This window comes from Equus przewalskii, chromosome 4 (genome assembly GCF_037783145.1).
Source record: "Equus przewalskii isolate Varuska chromosome 4, EquPr2, whole genome shotgun sequence".
NCBI lineage: Eukaryota > Metazoa > Chordata > Mammalia > Perissodactyla > Equidae > Equus > Equus przewalskii.
The window spans coordinates 972147-992278 of record NC_091834.1 but is presented as its reverse complement, the minus strand read 5'-3'; positions in this window follow the sequence as shown (position 1 = coordinate 992278).

Below are 20132 nucleotides of genomic sequence, written 5' to 3'. Positions count from 1 at the left end.
AAACAAAAGTTAAAATTTTGTTGTATAAAATGAAGAACAAACCAACTTTATGACCCAATTAGTTATCGAAAGGAGACTGTAGAACATATAATTTTAACTGAGTTTTCATCTCAGATGAATTGGTCAGTCATATTTATTAAAAGGATCTTCAAAACAAACCAACCAAATTTTGCTCTAATTAACCAGCCATTTGACCAAATTAACTACAACTTTTGTAAAATTGTGCATATTTCTTGAAAAGATTTCTCTGTTTCTGCTTTGACTTTTACCAGAGTATGGAAACAACTTGAATTTCACCCACACTATTCCAAAAATTTTGTATTTTCGAAATCAGAATGATACATATGTGAAAAAAAATAGAATGTAAAAATGAGGAAGCTTGCAGTTACTTGGTAAAAAACTTCATGTAATAGTTATGCAGCCAAAAGAATAGAATTGATTGTTCAGCTACGTTGAAAAAAGCTCAAATTTGAATCCTAAAGTTTTCTTATAACTTAAGCATTCTTTGACAGAATCCTACACACGCCGATAACTTTGTGTCAGTGAACTTTTACTTTCCTCTGTTGTTGTTATTCTCTTGTTCTGTAGGTACCAACGCCTTTTTGTGTTGCGTCCTTTCACTTCTTAAAAAATAATGGGACTAAGGAAATTTCTCTGATTAATTGAGCCTAATGTTTGTCGGGAAATTTTTGTAATTTATTTTCTTTCGTTGGGACACAGAATAAAACGTAATAAAGAATACTCGTTATACTCTGAGTCACGCTTCACTGCATCAAATAAAGTCTTCAAAGGCAAAACCAGCAGTGAGTTCAATTCAATTTCAAACTCTTTGAAAACTCATGTCACTCTGTTCTTTCCTGTGTCAGGCAATTGACCCAGCAGTGGCCAGACAAAAGGGCTCAGCATATGAGTAATTTAGATCACATCTGCGAAACTCAGATGGACACTCTGCACGCATCAAAAGCTTTTCCCAAAGTAGAAAATGAGATCCACAGAGATAATTATTGCTGCTGAGAAATTCAATGCTCTGCAAGACAGATTTTATTTTGACCTGCGCATATTACAGTACATTTGTGGAGCAAAAGACAAGCTTTTTTTTAGAGCTGGTTTCCACTTTCCACGGGCCTCGAATATTTTCTGACCTGGGAGTCTCTGCTCCTCCTTTCGTTTTTCCTCTCTCTTAACGATTAATGAAGGAAAGTGTCAGGACCAGTTCTAACTTACTTATGAAGCGCTTGACCATTGATTCTAGTTATTTTTCCTTTGCTGAAGAGATACAGCAGCACATAAGGAAGAAAGAATGACAAAAAGTGCAGAATCCTTCTTTTAAAAAAAAATCCATGAGGGTGGCCAAACTTACTTTGATCACACCCTGTGTTGATGGGAGTATGGGTGAACAGGCCTCTCGGGCAGTCCTGCTAGAAATGTAAATCATCCTCACCTTTTTGGACACTAATTTAGTAACCTCTAACAAATTTATAAATGCATATAAAATTTGGCCCAGAAAATCCACTGCTAGGAATTTGCACAAGTGTTCGGAGATAGCAGGCTCTTTATTGCAGTGTCTTTGGTATTAGTGAAACTGTGAAACCAGTGAATGTTTGCTTGTAGCAGACTGGGTAAGTCAAACTAGTTTGCGTGGAAGTCAGTTAATGAAACTGTTGTCTATGTGCTAACAAGGATAGGGGACTGTGATGGATATACATGTATACTGATGGGGCTCCAGACAAGCTACTCCCGAATATGACACCTTGACATATTGAATACCTTAAGCTGAAGGACTTTGAGAAAATGGCAGAAGCAAGAAGGTCACTCTGACCTCCCCTCCATCATCCTTCTTCTCTAGGGGTCATAAAACCCTCACGTGGGAGGTGCCCTCAGAGGGCACCCAGAGGAAGGGAGCACCCTTGTCTCTGAAGACGGAAGGATGCTGAGAAGACTCCTGAGTCACAGGCCTTGCTAAGCCTCCTCATTTACTGTACTCGCCTCATACTCCTCAGCCTATCGGATTCCTCTACCACTGTGCACCCTTCAAACCTGGTATAGAACACTCAGGTCCAACAGGTTTTTGGGGCTCTCCATTTCTTTATGAAAGTTCTCGTGTCACATAAAATTCATATTAAATAACTTTGTGTGCTTTCTCCTGTTAATCTGTTTCTGTCAGTTAAATTTTCAGACCCAGCCAGGGATCCTGAGAGTGTTGAGGAGAATGTTAACCTCCCCTACAATGTCTATACATATGTGCTTGTAAATTCACAGAAGTGTTCTTGAAGGGGACACATGGCGCAGTCACCAGTGGATATTCTTAGGGACAAAGGACTTGGGGAGGGGGCCCTTTTTCTTTTCTCTGTGTCAATCACTTTTGTTTTTGCTTTACCATGAGCAAGTATTACTTTAAAAATACACTAAAGTATTCCTTAAAAGAATATTAAAAAGACATTTGAGGATTAATTTTTTGAAATGTTCGAAAGCAAAAGTCTTTCATGTTTCAAGATCCAATATTTTCTTAGTTTAGAATTTTATAATTAAAATTTCTATCATGGGATATGTGCAGAAGCAAAACAAAAGAATAGAAAAAAGGACTGTAATACCAGCAACGCAACCGTAGGGAAAAATCAAAAAGAATAGTTGCAGAAACTTGAGTGAAGAGTAATAAAAATTGATTTGGAGATTATTTATTTGGAAATACATTTATTTTATTATTTATGATACTTGGGATTGTCAAATGACAGCACTGAGGCACATTTAGTGCCGAGTTTGTTGACCTTTATTTGAGAAAGAACAGTCCGTTGACAGGGAGTCCCTCCCTCCCAGGCGGTGGAGCAGTCTTCCCAGGCGTTTGGGTCAGGAGTGGGTTCTGTCAAGTGTTAGAAGGGGTAATGTGGAAACTGGGTGGACCTGGCCAGGAGGTAGGGGGTTTCCTTATGAAGCTGGCAGGGCCTATTTCTGGGGTGATGTAAGCCAGCCACGAGGGTTGGAGGACTGTGGTTCGTGTGTGGTAGGATTCCTTGACAGGTGTTTCCCCTAAGTGCAGGCTTAGACTCCAGCTTAGATTTGTGACGTGGGCCACATCTGGGGTCACTGGAGTGGGCTCCATTTTGTAGGTCCCAATATATGAATTAACTTTATCAAGATTAATATTAGGATAATAGGAATTTTTAATTTTCTTACTGGTCCTGAGATGAAATAATTTACAGACGTAATTCCTTACACATAATAGATGTTCATTAAAAACATGTTAACTATTAAATTAATAAGACTATATAAAGATATTCAGTCATAAAATTAAACTGTAATGTCTGATCCATGACTTTCTACTGGTAGACGTTAGGGAGACAACTATCAGACTTTCAGTTGTAACAATGCTCAAATCATTATTTATTAGACATTTGATTTAAAAGGGAGGGAGAGAGGGTACCTTGTAACAGGCTTTGTTGAACCGATTTATGTGGTCATCAAAGGCGAGCACTCAAGTCACAGGAGTTACAGGGAAGATTAGCATGTAACTCCGGCAATCCGGAAACCCAGCTCTTGAGGAGAAATATAGACCTTCCACTGGCCGTGAGCAGTGACTCACATGAGGAACGGTGCTCAAAATGGCGGATTGATAAGTTTAAATGACTAAATTGGCTTTCAGCTTTCACAAGTTGCCCTCAGTGAGTTTGGGTTTCAGGAGCTTTTCCCGGGTCCTTGCTGCTGCTGGCTGGGCTCACCCATAAAGGTCCAGGTGGATCCCCTTCAGGAGCAAATGATAATTGTTCTCCTGTTTTATGCATGTCAATACTATGTTTACGTCAAACAAAAAAAGGGTTTACTGAAAGATTGGTATAGGGGCCCATGAGTTTGTGTCCTTTGGTTTACATGAAGAATCAAAAAGTCAAAAAAAGACAAACAACAAATGAACAGACATTTTTTCTCAACTTGCTCTCATCTACGTGAAATAGAAGAACAATGCCCTTTTCATCCATGGCGAGTGAAAGTCTTCCTTCTTTTCTTGATTCCTTGAAGGAAATTTCTGGAACAGTTTTCAAGATTGTGTGTCCCCTTTCCTCTGTCCCTTCCCTGTCATTTCACTCCATGCTCTTACCAGACACAACCAAGTAAGTTCTTACCTTGGAGAAGAAGGGAAACTAGGCATCACCTGAAGTAAATGGGAGTGGGGATCCTCCTAAGTTGCCCAGCAGATGCATCCCCACCAAGATTGCGGCTGACACTGGTGAGTTTGTTCCTGAGCTGTTGAGATGTCTCAGAGGTACTTGTCGGATGGGTATTTAAATATAATGGATCAATCATTTCATTTACTATCTTAAAACCAATATTTTTACATATAGGACACCACAATCACTGACATATAAGATAGCGTTATTGTTTTGTAAAAATTTATATAAATGGTCTTTGTCAACAGAAAATTTACTTTATAGACTTATTTTGTTTATTCTTTGTTATTTGGGTATTCTGAAGAACAAAATATGATACTTTTGTTTGCAGAAATAAATAAATCTTTTTTCCAGATTTATTAATGTATGATTGACAAATAAAATTTGTGTTATTTGAAGTGTACGTGGTGATGTTTTGATATTTGTAAACAATGTGAAATGCTCACCATAATCAAGCTACTTAACATATCCATCACCTCACATAGTTACCAGTTTTGTGTGTGTGATGAAAACACTTGAGATCTATTATATTAGCAAATATCAAGTATACAGCATTATCAGTATAGTCACCATGCTGTACATTGTCTCCATAACTTACTCCTCTATAACTGAAAGCTTGTACCTTTTGATCAACATCTCCCCATTTTCCCCACTCCTTAACCCCTGGTAGCCACCATCCTACTCTCTGTTACTATGAGTTCAACTTTTTTATATTCCACATATGAGTGAGATCATCCACTATTTGTCTTTCTGTGTCTGATTAGAAATGAGGGCACCTTATTTGCTTCTTGTTAGAGTGTTGGTCACATTTTCTATTTATTTACCTTTGACATAAATTTGACTTTAGAAAATTAATGTCAGGCTAGAATCTTTCGCTCTTTATATAGACATATACTGGTGTTTGGGACATGATTTTACTAGTACATTATGCAACTCTTCAGATAAACTGGAGGCCAACCAAGCTTTTATTTATAGAGAGGTGGGGCATTCCATAGCTGTAACCATGACTACAAATTACATGAAAACCCCAAAGCCTTGCCAATTTTCTTAATGCGGTGGTGGCAAAACATTCAAACTCTAGTGATATTCAAGCATCGCAGGGAAAATAGAACAAATAAATCACTTTGGTTGGTACACATCAACAATAAAAAAATGAAATGTCATGATTTCTTAAATATACTCCTTTAAGCAGGAACTGAGAAGTGAAGTAAGTCAGACCATGTAAGAGTGTACAGATTTTGATCAAAGGCTTAAGAAAGAAAATATGGACGCAACCAATTTACAGCTACTCTTGGAACAATTGCCCCTGAGAGAGAACTGAAAACTGGATGAAAAGAACTTCTACAACAAAGGACAGTCCTGACTGAGGGAGAAGAGGCAGAAATTCCTGTCTGGAGAGAAAAAAAGCCACCTCTGTGAGCTGATGAGGATCATAGCCAGTGGGAGCAATCCTAAGGTATGCAGCCTTCCCTGGAGGAGTGGGGGACCTGAACGGGGGAGCAGGACTGCTATAAGCATCCTTCAGACTCAGCACAACTGAGACGAGTCTCATAACATCTGGCTTTGCTGGCTACTAACTACAATGGGGAATACCCCAGAAAAGCTGTCGGACATAAGGGGAAAAGACCCTGCTCTTAAAGGGCCCTTGCACAAATATACTTGTTTCAGAAAGGAAACTAAAATCACTGGAAAGAAAGGTGCACAGTTCTTTGGTGGAAAGAGATTCACCTGGTGGGTCCTGGGTGCATCTCGGTGAGAGATGAGGCCTCTCCAGAGACGGAGATATTGGCAACAGCCATTACTGTGACCTATACAGGCATGGTGACCCAGATGCTGGCAGATGCTACTGGAGTTCTTCCTTTGCCTGTTAGCCCAGGGGTCTGCCCCACCCACTGGAGCACCAATTTAATCCAGCTCAGCCAGGGCAGGAGGCCCACCCTAGAGACTCGCCCCACCCAACAGCAAGCCCTCGGGCAACTTGTGGACCTGCACAGGCTGGGTGCCTGGATCCTCTGCAGCTTGGTAAGTGGGTCCACCTCTGGGGGGCAGGGAATGCACGAGGAGTGGGTGGAGTCTGTGGGGCATTGGTGGAGTGTATGTGGCCTCTGCAGTGGGGCAACTAGGTCTGCTTCAGAGGGTCAGGGTGCATGCATGGGGCAGGACTGTTTTGATGCTGTGTGTGGCCCTGTGGGTGGTGGGGCTTGTCAGCTACAGAGGACCTGTGCTTCTCAAATAGCCACATAGAGGAGCAGCCTCACCTTCCAAAGCCTGAGACAATTGGGTGCTTCCAGTGCTTGAGGCCAGCCCCACTCAGCTGCAATCCTGAGAGAGCTGACAACAGCCTTGCAGGCTGGAGGCCCACAGCAATTTGTAAGACCCTGAGCCGAGCAAACAGCTACAGCGGGAGACTACTCACTTAGAAAAACTGCAACAGGAATGTCTGCTAGACCTTGCAGCCAACTGTGCAGGGGCTCCCCATGCCCAGTGAAGTGACTTAAGCGTCCATAAGCAGCTGCACACAGCTGAGCATTACAACCAGCCAGACAGGGGGACAGCCTAGCCTCCTTGGGCACCTGCAGCAAAAGCAACTCTGCCCAAACAGGAGGGCACATGTAACCCACACAGGGGTCACTCCTGGAACATTTGGAACTGATGATGAGAGCCAAGCACACTGCTGGGTCTCAAATGGTGTTTCCTACATAAGGCCACCTCTTGAAGATCAAGAGACATAGCTGAAACACCTAATACGTAGATATAAGCTCATAGAAAGAGGCAAAATGAGGAGACAAAGGAATATGTTCCAAGTAAGGAAACAGGACAAAATCCCAGAAAAAGAACTAAGCGAAACAGAAATAAGCAATCCACCTGACAAAGAGTTCAACCAAAAAGTCACAAAGATGCTCACTGATCTTGGGAGAAAAATGGATGAACTCAGTGAGAATGTCAACAAAGAATTGGAAAATATTAAAAAAGTCCAACCAGAAATGAAGAATATAATACTGGAAATGAAAAATTTGCCAGAGGAACTCAATAGCAGAGTAGAGGATAGAAATGAAGAGATCAGAGAGCTGGATGAGAGACTAGAGGAAATCACCCAAGCTGAACAGATAAAAGAAAAAAGAACTGAAAAGAATGAGAACAGTGTAAGGGAACTCTGGGGCAACATCAAGTGCACTGACATTCATATTATATGTGTCCCAGAAGGAGAAGAGAGAGACAAAGGGGCAGAGAATCTACTTGAAGAAATGATAGCTGAAAACTTTCCTAACCTAAGAAAGGAAACAGACACGCAGGTACAGGAAGCACAGGGAGCATCAAGCAAGATAAACCCAAAGAGGCCCACACCAAGACATTAAAATTAAAATGTCAAGAACTAAAGACAAAGAGAGAAGCCCAAAAGCCCCAAAAGAAAGGCAACAAGTGACATACAAAGAAACCCCAAAAGGCTATCAGCTGACTTCTCAGCAGAAACCTTATAGGATAGAAGGGAGTGGCATGATATACTTATAAAGTGCCTAAGGGAAAAAACCTACAGCCAAGAATATTCTGGCCAGCAAGGTTATCATTCAGAATGGAAGGAGAGATAGAAAGTTTCCCAGACAAGCTAAAACTAAAGGGATTTATTGCCAAAAACCAAGTTTCACAAGAAATGCTGAAGGGACTTATTTAACTGCAAAGAGACAGCCATAAATAGGAATAAGAAAATTGTTTTACAAAGGGCATAAAATCATGGGTAAAGGCAAAAATACAGTAAAGGTGGGAGATCAACCACCTATGAAGATAAGACGGAGGTCAAAAGACAAAGGTACTAAAATGAACTACTTCCATGATAAGAGGGTAATGGGTAAACACACACACACAAAGAGGTTAGTTATGATATCAAAAACATAAAATGTGGGAGGAGGGGAGTAAAGGAGTAGAGCTTTTAGAAAGAGGTCAGACTAAAGAAACTATCAACTTAATAGAGATTTCTATATACCTAGATCATTATATGTGAACCTCATGGTAATCACAAACTGGAAACCTGTAATAAATACACAAAAAATTAGAAGAAAGGAACCCAAACATAATATTAAAGAAAGTCATCAAACCACAAGGGAAGAGAGTAAGAGAAGAAAGAAATACAGAAGAACTACTAAAACCCCCAGAGAAAAAATAACAAAATGGCAATAAGTACATACTTATCAAGAGCTACTTTAGATTTCAACGGACTAAATGTTCCAATAAAAAGGCGTAGGGTGGCCAAATGGATAAGAAAACAAGACCCAAATATATGCTGCATACAGGAGACACACTTCAGACCTAAAGAAACTCACAAACTGAAAGTGAAAGGATGGAAAAAGATACTGCATGCAAATGGCAAAGAAAAGAAAGCTGGGGCAGCAATACTCAGACAAAATAGATTTTAAAACAAAAACTGTAACAAGAGACACAGAAGGGCACTACAAAATGATGAAGGGAATAATCCAACAAGAAGATATAACACTTGTAAATATCTGTGCAGCCAACATAGGTGCCTCTAAATATACAAAGCAATTATTAACAGACATAAAACGAGAAATAGACAGTAACACAATAATAGTAGGGGACTTTAACACTCCACTTACACCAATGGATAGATCAGCCAAACAGAAGATCAATAAGGAAACACGGGCCTTAAAGGACACATTAGATCTGATGGACTTAGTAGATATATATAGAACATTCTGTCCAAAAACTGCAGAATACACATTCTTTTCAAATGACCATGGAACATTCTCCAGGATTGATCACATATTAGGCCACAAAACAAGTCTCAATAATTTAAGAAGATTGAAATAATACTAAGCATCTTTTCTGATCATAATGGTATGAAACTAGAAATCAACTAAAGGAAGAAAATCAGAAAAGCCACAAAATGTGGAAATTAAACAAAATGCCACTGAACAATGATTAGGTCAATGAAGAAATCAAAGGAGAAATCAAAAAAACAACTGGAGACAGATGAAAACGAAAATATGACATGGCAAAGTTTATGGGAGACAGCAAAAGTGGTTCTAAGAGGGAAGTTTACAGCAATTCAGGCCTACCTCAACAAAGAAGAAAAATCCCAAAAAAGAATCTAACAGTACATCTAAAGGAACTGGAAAAAGAAGAATAAACAAAGTCCAAAATCAGTAGAAAGAAGGAAATAATAAAAATCAGAGCAGAAATAAATGAAATAGAGACTACAAAAACAATAGAAAAAAATCAGTGAAACCAAGAGCTGATTCTTTGAAAAGATCAACAAAACTTACAAACCCTTAGCTAGACTGACCAAGAAAAAAAGAGAGACATCTCAAATGAATAAAATAAGAAATGAAAGAGGAGAAACTACAATGGACACCTCAGAAATACAAAAGATTATAAGAGAATAGTATGGAAAACTATATGCCAACAAATTGGATAACCTAGAAAAAAATGGATAAATTCCTGGAATCATACAGCCTTCCAAAACTGAATCAAGAAGAAATAGAGAATTTGAATAGACCGATCACCAGTAAGGAGATGGAAACAGTAATCAAAAACCTCCCAAAAAATGAAAGTCCAGGACCAGACAGCTTCCCTGGTGAATTCTACCAAACATTCAAAGAAGAGTTAATACCTATCCTTCTCAAACTATTCCAAAAAATTGAAGAGGAAGGGAAGCTTCCTAACTCATTCTATGAAGCCAACACTACCCTGATACGAAAACCAGACAAGGACAACATAAAATAAGGAAATTACAGGCCAATATCACTAATGAACATTGATGCAAAAATCCTTGACAAAATACTAGCAAATCAAATACAACAATATATTAAAAAGATCATACAGCATGATAAGTGGGTTTCATTCCAGGGGTGCAGGGATGGTTCAACATCCACAAATCAATCAACATGATACACCACATTAACAAAATGAAGAATAAAAATCATTGATCATCTCAATAGATGCACAGAAAACATTTGACAAGATACAGCATCCATTTATGATAAAAACTTTGTATAATATGGAAGGAAAATACCTCAACATAATAAAGGCCATATATGACAAACCCACAGCTAATATCATTCTCAATGGAGTAAAACTGAAAGCCATCCCTCTAAGAACAGGAACCAGACAAGGATGCCCACTGTCACCACTCTTATTTAACATAGTATTGGAAGACCTAGTCAGAGCAATGAGGCAAGAAAAAGAAATAAAAGGGATCCAAACTGGAAAGGAAGAAGCATTATACACAATAGCCAAGACTTGGAAGCAACCTAGGTGCCCATCAAGGGACCAATGGATAAAGAAGATGTGGTATTTATACACAATGGAACACTACTCAGCCACAAGAAATGATGAAATCCGGCCATTTGTGACAACATGGATGGACCCTGAGGGCATCATGCTGAGTGAAATAAGTCAGTGGGAGAAAGTCAAATGCCATATGATCTCACTCCTAAGTAGAAGATAAAAACAACAAGAAACAACCACATAGAGACACAGGTTGGACTGGTGGTTACCAGAGGGGAAGGGGGAAGGGAGGAGTGTGAAAGGGGTGATTAGGCTCATGTGTGTGGTGAGGATTGTAATCAGTCTTGGGATGGTGAACATGATGTAATCTGTACAGAAATGGAAATATAATGATGCACACCTGGAGTTTTTATAATGTTATAAACCAATGTTGTCTCAATTAAAAAAAAAGGTTTTCACTGCTTCTTTTGAAAGGCAATATACAACCTAATGGGAGTCACTGTCCAGTTGTTAATGTGACACTTAAATTTTCCTTTTAAATAAAATTATTTGTCTTCATAAAGAATACTTTCTTTGGCTCAAATTTTTCACAAACTTGGGATCTTAAGCCACAGTTTTCAGCCCCTGTTTCAAATCATGGTTGATTTTAAATTGGTCTTCCCCACTTTTGATGATTTCAATAAAAATCATGTTCTAAACTCTTTAAAAAAAAGAAAGAAAATATGACATTTATGGTAAGTGATTGCATTAAACGAAGTTCTGATCATAAAGATACGGAACTTTTCCAAGATACCTTCCTACTTGGCATGGTCAGACAAATTACTACAAATAATGTAAATGTGATCACGGTCAAAGGACATGGTGGATTGTACAAGATTTCAAACGATTGTTGAGAAACATCTGAATGTATGACTTACTAACCAACGAGAGAATTCCTCAAGTGGAAGTGATGGTAAGCTAACAAAATTCATATCTCTGCTCTTCAGCTGTAATAATAATAATAACAATATTATTATTATTTCCATAATAATAAAGACACACTGAGAACATAGGTTAGGTCTGGAAAGTATGCGTCCTCCTGATAACGGTTTTGTTGTCCAGACACAACTAAGAAGCAGAGGTGCTATGTTTTGGGACCAGACTTTAAACATCTTGAACATCAAGCTGTACTTCCTCCTTCAGAATAGGAAGGACAAAACAGGATAAGGATAATTTTAAAAGGCAGCGAGGTCACAGAGACCAGCGCACCGTCAGAAGAGGCACGGGAGAGAGCAGCTCACCGCAGTGGTGTAGTTTTGCCTGTAAATAAGAAAAACTTAGTCTCTTTGAGAATGTCTACGCCTTTTGTAAATATTTCCTGAATCTCATGTCAAGTGCTGTCCTTTCTTGATAGAGAATGTAGCAGACACGAAAGAAGATGGCAACTTAGTAAATTTTGAAAGCTTGGGCATGCTCTTTTTCAGACACAGACTATTTTTAAAGTTCCCTGGATAACCCAAAACCACTTTCTGTGCCCCTTCAAAACCGTAGAGATGGTGAGCAGCCATGAACCCACATTTCTGATGATTCCTCTTATTCCCGGGGAGCAAAATCTCTGCCTTATGCCCATGTCCTTGCCACCCCTACCAGCAACCCCAGAGAGTAAGCCAGCATTATAATATAGAATGGTCTAGAATCGTGACACGCTCAGCCCCAGAATAAAGCGTAACAGTAGTAGTTGTTAGCAGCAGCCACCACATATTGAGCACTCACTCTGTGCCAAGCCCTGTATCACGGGTGTGTGCATTATCTCATTAATCTTCAAAACGACCATGAAGAATAGGCATTATTGGCCCCACTTTGCAGATTAACCCACAGATTCAGAGTCTAAAATAACTAGCCCCAACTACTCATAGAGCAGACGTCTTCAGACACAAGCTGTGAGAGCACCTTTTCCATCTCTAGAATACACTAGAAGATGTGGCAAATTTCCGGAAGTTGCTAAGAGGAAGTCTGGGAAACACTGCACCTGGTAGTGGGAGACCAAAGAAGGGAGTTTAATGAAAGTGGGGCGGGGGTAAAAATGTAGGAAATCTGTAGTGGAAATGTGGTAAATCTATTCTAAAAAATACAAAACGTATATTTAAAAATATATATTTTAAGGATAACTGTCATATTGAATTATTTAATGAGAAATAAAAATCACTCATCTTAAGTTATGTGAAAATTTTCTAGCTTAATAATAGGACCAAGCCCTGGTAGCACAGCTGCGGCCCCACCCCCACACCAGGAGGTAGAACAAATTACATCTATGACTGGTACCAATGCAGTCTGAACAAAACGAGGGTTTTCTCAGGCTCTGCTTTCATGAGGCATGATGATGTTCCTTTCCTATTATCAATCATGTCATATAGAAATACGAAAACAGGACCCCTCAAAGACGTAAATCCAATATTTATATCAAGCCCTGTCTCTTAAACACCTACCCTAATTCTCTTTTTAATTTCTCATACTTCCCCAGCCAAGGAACATTCACCAGCAAATTATGTGTAACCGTTTTCTGCTGGAGGGTTTTCTGCACGTTTAGATTTGTCACGGTCACAGCTGTTGCAAAATTCTGGCGAGGAAAAGCTCCTTATGTCTCTGTCATTGTCTGGTGACGATATCATCTTCAGAAGTGTATCATCTTCTGAAGGGACTTTTTGGGGCCCTTGCAAAGCCCACACTGGTTGGTCATGGTTCCAGGCTCCAAGACAGACCAACGTGGATCTACATATAGTGGGTTTACCGCACCAGAGACTTCATAAGACTCTTTGCAAAAGTCATGATCAATGTTGTTCCCCGTTGTCGGTAGAGAGCAATGGAACATCACTGGGCTAGAAGACCAGTTTAAGACTTACCTATACCCACAGTGTTCGCTTGGACAGATTATTTCACTCCTTTGGGATTTGGTTTGCTTAAATTATCTGGAGGGGTTGGAATTGTCATTTTCAGCTCTGAAAATTTAAAGAAGTGTGATATAAGACGGAATTTTAAAAATCTACTTGTCTTTTTATTATTTTTAACTTTTAATTTCTTATTTATCAATTCAACTTTTCCCTGCAGAAATAAAATTTTGGTTAGTTCCCAACACACGTCTACCCACTGCATCCTCTACTCGAGGCTACTTTATTTCAACCACTTAGTTAAAGTTTTAACTTATTTCTAAGCGATTTTGTTCCCATGTCCTGGTTTGGGGACTTTTCCATAGCACACTCCCTATGATTTGTGATGGTAGAGATGGATTGACTGGGTGGGTGTTGTAAAGCTCTCACGGCCTGATCTTCTCTTTCATCACGGGGCCATTCTCCCTTTCATCCGAGGCGGCAGAGAATTTGGGGATGGAGGGCTGGGAGCTGGAACGGTTCTGCTTTCTCCAAACTGTTTTAATTACAATAAATGGAGTTTAACAAGGGTAATTTGGAGTCGATGGGCGCATTTTCCCAGTTAACACATCACATGCTCTCTGTCTATAAGAGACAGAACCACAGTAACAGCACCAGAGCGACGGTGGCCCGGAGACCCCCCTGGAAACACACGCAGCAAGAGCGAGTGAGGTGCCTGGTGCCTCAACTCAGTATCTGGGGCAAGGCTCTAGCACAGATCGTCCCAAAGGGCTGATCAGGGTGTGTGTGTGTTTCACCGCTTTCTTGAGCACACGTGTAAGTACACACAGCGACACTGGAATATTTGGCAGTATCTGGATTACGTGGTATGAAACGTCCAATGACAATTACGTGACAATCTCTTGCTGTGGTTTTGCATTTTTTGAGGCTCTCCTCAGTTTGCCTCACGACTCTCTTCACTCAGAAAGGAATCTGGGTACGGTTATTTTTCCAGAGTGGAAAATCTCCCACAGAATATATGGCTGGCTATCAACAATAACCCTTTGATATTATTCATTAAGGTTAGTATATGACCTCATTTCTATTTTTACTTTTCCTCTCAGTTTTAAATCCTCCATCCAGTGAAAGGTAAATGGGTCTTGTGTCCTCCCATCTCCCAGGAGAGAAGAGGGGAATTTCACACCACGCTGCAGTCAATATGGGCTCCATGTGGACTTAGAGCTCTACAGCGAGGACGGAAGAGGGTTTTTGTGCTTCCTGTGCTCTCGTGGTTCCTGGAAGATGAGTCAAATACTCCAGGCTGCCGGAGATGAAAGGCCATCCACAGGAGGAGGTGACTACCTGGCCATCCTCAGAGGGTCTCTACACAGGCGCTCTCGCTCCAGCGGAGCCTCTGATCTCTCCTTCCTGCTGGAAAGAGTCCTCATGTCTCACCTCGCAGGGAGAAAGGAGCAGCTGTATCCTCCAGAAACTTCTGAAACTGGTGCCAAGACAGAGGAAGAGAAACGAGCCTTGAGAGGTCTTTGGAGAAGATCAACACGCTGTGGTCCCTTTGCCTCTGAGAAGCACGCAGAGGCTGATTCTCTGCAGAGCCTGTGCAAATTCTCCTGTGACCTCCCTGGGAGAGGAGGAAAAGGCAGACCTGTGGGCGCCTGAAGGTGGTTAAGCTCCAGCTCCAGTGAGAAGCTGACCTGCAGGGTCTCGTTCAGATGGCAGCCGAGATGAAGTTTCCTTTGGGAAGCTTTCCTTGGTCCCAGGGCTGGGCAGATCTCGTCTCTTAAGGTCCATCTGTCAAGGCACGTGTGTGTGTCATTGGGGATCCCACGAAGACGGTCAGAATCCTGCCCGTCCTGACACCCTCGAAAGTCCAGGTCTAGCAACTCTCCACTTACAGTGGAGGCAGAGGAGCATTTCTGCAAGGCTGACGAGGACGTTCTTTCTGCCCTCTAACAATCTAGGCAAGACTAGGACAACTGCGGAACAACGAGAATCCTCGTGAGAATTCGACTCATGGCCTCATTCCCACTCGCACTAATTCTGCACCATCCACAGGCAACACAGTGTTCCCAGACACAGCGGACTCATTACCGTCTCGTACCAGATGCTCTCTTCGTGGAAGAACAGCTTCTGGAAATGCTATATATAGACGGTTTCTTAACTGGTCATAGGGCAATGATTCTTTTGCTACAACGCTGTAGATAAAAAGAGATGTTATGAAAAGAGATGACCCTGATGATGTGTTTAGGTCTCCGTGTGACAGACAAATGTGTAGTCAGTAGACTAGGATGGGCGTAGATTATGTGTAATTTACGGTTAGTTACTCCCAGCTGTGGGAGTATTTTGTCTTCACTTCATGGGGAGAAAATAACGTTTGGATTAGCAGGGAAATATCTTGAGTAGGACGTAGGCTGGGCAGCAGTGGACGTGGGAAATGCTTACAATTCCTACTGCCCAATGGCTGGTCTACTTTGTTTCCTTTTAATATTTTTTTTCTCCCTGGACTACCTGTAACACAGTGTGTGCACAAGGCCCCAGATATCCTGTCACTCCTGGAGGAAAGGGTATGGATCATCTCTATGGTGTGAGAGACTCAGTATCCCCAAAAGAATAGCTCTCCTCCTCTTCGGACGAGTTACATCAGAAAATCCATAAAATAATTGGAAAGGACCACACTTGACACAAAGGTAGGGGACAGCATGCCTGGTATTTGTCAAACTATATCATGTGGAAATATGATGTTTGAAGAGTAAAAACCGTGATAATGTTAATAACAAAGTATACATAAGCAAATGAAAGGCAAGAAGAGAAAAGCGTCTTGTGCATCGGGGCTATATTTTTTTCTTTTGAACTTTTCTTTAAGATATTTGTATAATTATTTGTTCTTTGTACACACACGCACAGATTATCTCTGAGACAGCCTAAAACACCAGAAATCAAGGTATTCCGGCAGAAAACGTTCAGGGAAGGGTGAAAACCGGGCTTCTGGGTGGTGCCGTGTTTCATGCCTCGTTCCCTTCTAGTCTGCGTCACAGCCACAGCTCCCATTCTGTGCCGTGGTCCAGAGGGTTGCAACCTTTGTTGTAAGGATTTCTTAACTGAGATGCTGACACATTCCACCCAGCAGAACCGTTGCTTGCACAATAAAAATTCTGACATCTGTACTCTTCTGCAATCCAATTAACTCTCTTAGACTTACAAACTCACAAATCCACAGAGAACTTGGGTGGAATTGGGTGGGGGTGTGGGTGGCGTGTTATTCAGATGATCTAATGCACTCCTGGAAAGGCCAGAACAGTAATTCAACAGCAGACTTTGGAAAAAAAAAAAAGTGTGATTTGTAGGCACTCTCCTCTCACGCCATTTCCTGTCATAAAGAGTAATAACTATTGACTACTGTGAGGATATAAAATATTTTGATTCAAAGAATAACGGAAATTGCTGGCAAAACTTTTCGTTTCACATTCAAGCAAGTCTGTGGATTGGAGTCTTGCTAACTCCATCCTTCCTTATATGGAAGATCCAGAATAATAGCAAATGTTTACAATGTGCGAACTACAGGCCATTTGGTGATTTAGTCCTTTATATACAGTGACTCATCTACTCATCATAACATGCTACAAAGTAGCAAGTACTATGATACTTATTTTATTTTTTTTGGTGAGGAAGATTGGCCCCAGGCTAATATCTGTGCCCATCTTCCTTCATTTTGTATGTGGGATGCCACCAGCAGCATGGTGTGATGAACGGCGTTTAGGTCCACGCCTGGGATCTAAACCTGAGAACGCCAAAGCAGAGTGTGCGAACTTAATCACCAAGCAGAGTGTGTGGACTTAACCACTAGCCCCTGGGCTGGACCCTATGATACTTGTTTTTAATATGAGGAATCGGAAGTAGGAAGGTTAACTTACTCGGCCAAGATTGCACACCTGGGGCAGCGGCTGGAACTCAGACCTAGGCTGTGCTTGTAAAAACTGTCATTTTTTTCCTGAAAATGAATGAACTCTTTTTTTCCGAAAAAGAGCAGAATCTGACACTTGCTTCATATCTATGAAAAAAGAAATTTTCAATGAGTTAATCACATGGCTGACATTTGAGGAGCGCTCCCTCTGGGCCAGGTAATTTCTAAGTACTTTGCCAGAAACAGCTCATTTACCTCTTGTAATAATCCTCTGAGGTATTAACTCCATTTAAAAGACAAGGAAACCAGGGATCAGATAATAAGGAACTGGTTCAGGTCACAAAGCTGGTAAGATGGAGATGGGACTCAGGCAGCGAGGTCCAGGGCCACACCCTTCGCCGCCATCTTCAAGTTCAGTGGATCAGGGAGTCATCAACACTTACCGAAGAGGCAGGGCATCTCCCCTCAGGATGTGTTAGCCCCTAAGGAGTGTAGTTTGTTTCATAGCATGAAGAATGATTCCAGGCGGCAGCAATAATTAGGACCATTTAAGCTCCAAGGAATTTGAATATTGGACGATTGGTCCTTTGCCACGTACTCTGAATGGCTGCAGATTTAAATCTTGAGTTCTTTGCCACAGCATTCTTGGACTTATTATTAATGTTTGAGTGATTTTCCCAGACATGCCAAGCTTATTTGAATAACTATTCCCATCTCGTGGATTGACAGAGTTGACGTGATTTCTCTCAATGATGGCACCCTTGGGCAAGAAGACGGCACCAGGATAATTAGATGGGGTACAATTTATTTGTGAACTTGCTTTAACATGGCATTCTTGATGAATTCTTTGTAGAAGAGGGAAAAGCTAACAATAGAATGGATAAATTTAAGACTGATATTTTCTCTTTTTTTGAGGAAGATTGGCCCTGAGCTAACACCTGTGCCCATCTTCCTCTATTTTGTATGTGGGTCACCACCACAGCACAGCAGCGGACAAGCAGTGTAGGTCGGCGCTCGAGAACCAAACCGACGGTGCCAAAGCACTGCGCACAAAACTTAACCACTAGGCCATGGGGCTGGCCCCAAAACTGATATCTTCTTATAAATAAAAATGAGAAAAAAATTAGAGTAGAAAGAAGATGGATTGATAACTGATTGTCAGGGACTTTACCCCAACCAGCTGGGTGACCGTACATTTTCTGGGATCAGATTCCTAATGTGTAAAAGGGTGGGGTGGGGGTTGAGGATCTCTAGAAGATTCTCCCATTTCAAAAATTTAGGTACTTTTTGTAAGAGGAATATTATTATAAGGTCTTCCTGACAGATAATGGTTGGTAGTGGTGGTGAAGGGAGGGGCTATGGGACGACTGAGCGGGGAGCTGGTGGCAGTTTGTGGACTCAGACGAGTAAGGAAAAGTGATTTACAAAGTAAACAAGCTCACTAGAATGTATGGTAGATTAGGGGCTCCAAGAACTGTTCTGTGTTCTACACATGCCAGGGTGTTATCTTTTACTAGAAATTGTATAAATTGCAAGGAATTAAAATACTGGTGAGGATAAAGCATTACTTATTTATTGACTTGGACCATGCGTCAAGCGCTAGTACGTGAGCAGTAGCATAGAACGGTGACCAGCTCACTTTTAAAAATAAAATAAGGCAAATATTCTCATTTTGCAGTGGGAATTAATATCTATCTATCTATCTATCATCTATCTATCTGTCTGTCATCTATCATCCATCTATCAATCATCTATCATCCATCTATCTATCTGTCAGTCATCTATCTATCTATCATCTACCTTTCTTTTTCTTTTTTTTCTGCTTTATCTCCCCAAACCCCCCCTGTACACAGTTGTCTATCTTAGTTGCATGTCCTTCTAGTTGTGGGATGTGGGACGCCATCTCAATGTGGCCTGATGAGCGGTGCCATGTCCGTGCCCAGGATCCGAACCCTGGGCCGCTGCAGCGGAGCGCGCGAACTTAACCACTCAGCCACGGAGCCGGCCCCCTATCTTTCATTTATCTATCTATCCATCTATCTATCTGTCATCTATCTGTCTATCATCTATCTACCAACCTATCTATAATCGTCTAGACAGTCTTTAGACATCGACACTAATAACCTAGAAAGTCTGTGGCCCCTCCCATCCAAAGATTTCTCAGCGGAGGGACGGCCTCTCCAAGTCTGACTTGGCAACAATCTCATCAGGAGGCAAGAGAATATTTTCAGAGGGCCCCTTGCTGCTGCTTAACTTCATCTGAAACTTTATTAGAGTTTTAAACTTTGATGCACCCAGATTAATTTCAGTTTAATCAGTTTACCTAAAGAATAGAAAAATATTGAAATAATCTCTTTCAATTACTGATTTTTAAAAAATATTTGTCAGTAATTGCCATGCAAAGCCCTATTACAGCCAAGGGCTTTAGGTGTTTGTTGGTTTTCAAATGTTCTTCATAAATCAAAACTATTACTCTGCAAATAGACTCACTTGCTAATTTTCTGCACTGAAAAAGCCAATAAATTGAGAAGTCTGGTGTCATCATTTCACCTGTACCTCATCCATAACCGACTGCCTCCCCTCAGTCAGCAGCCCCAACAAATACTTAGAATTAATTCCAGAGCAGGGATAACAGGAGAACAGTAACATCATATAAATAAGCTGAACTGAGTATAATTAACTAAAGTTATATTTCTAAAGAAGGAAGTCTGGGGCCAGCCCGGTGGCCTAGGGTTAAGTGTGGCGTGCTCTGCTTCGGCGGCCAGGGTTCAGTTCCAGGTGTCGACCTACACCACTCGTCTGTCTGTGGCCATGCTGTGGAGATGGCTTACATCCCAAAACAGGAAGATTGGCAGCAGCTGTTAGCTCAGGGTGAGTCTTCCTCAGCAAAAAAAAAAAAAAAAAAAAAAAAAAGAAGGACGTCTACTTTGAGTTATCTATTGTATATTTTCTTGCAAAAGATTTGTTCATTTT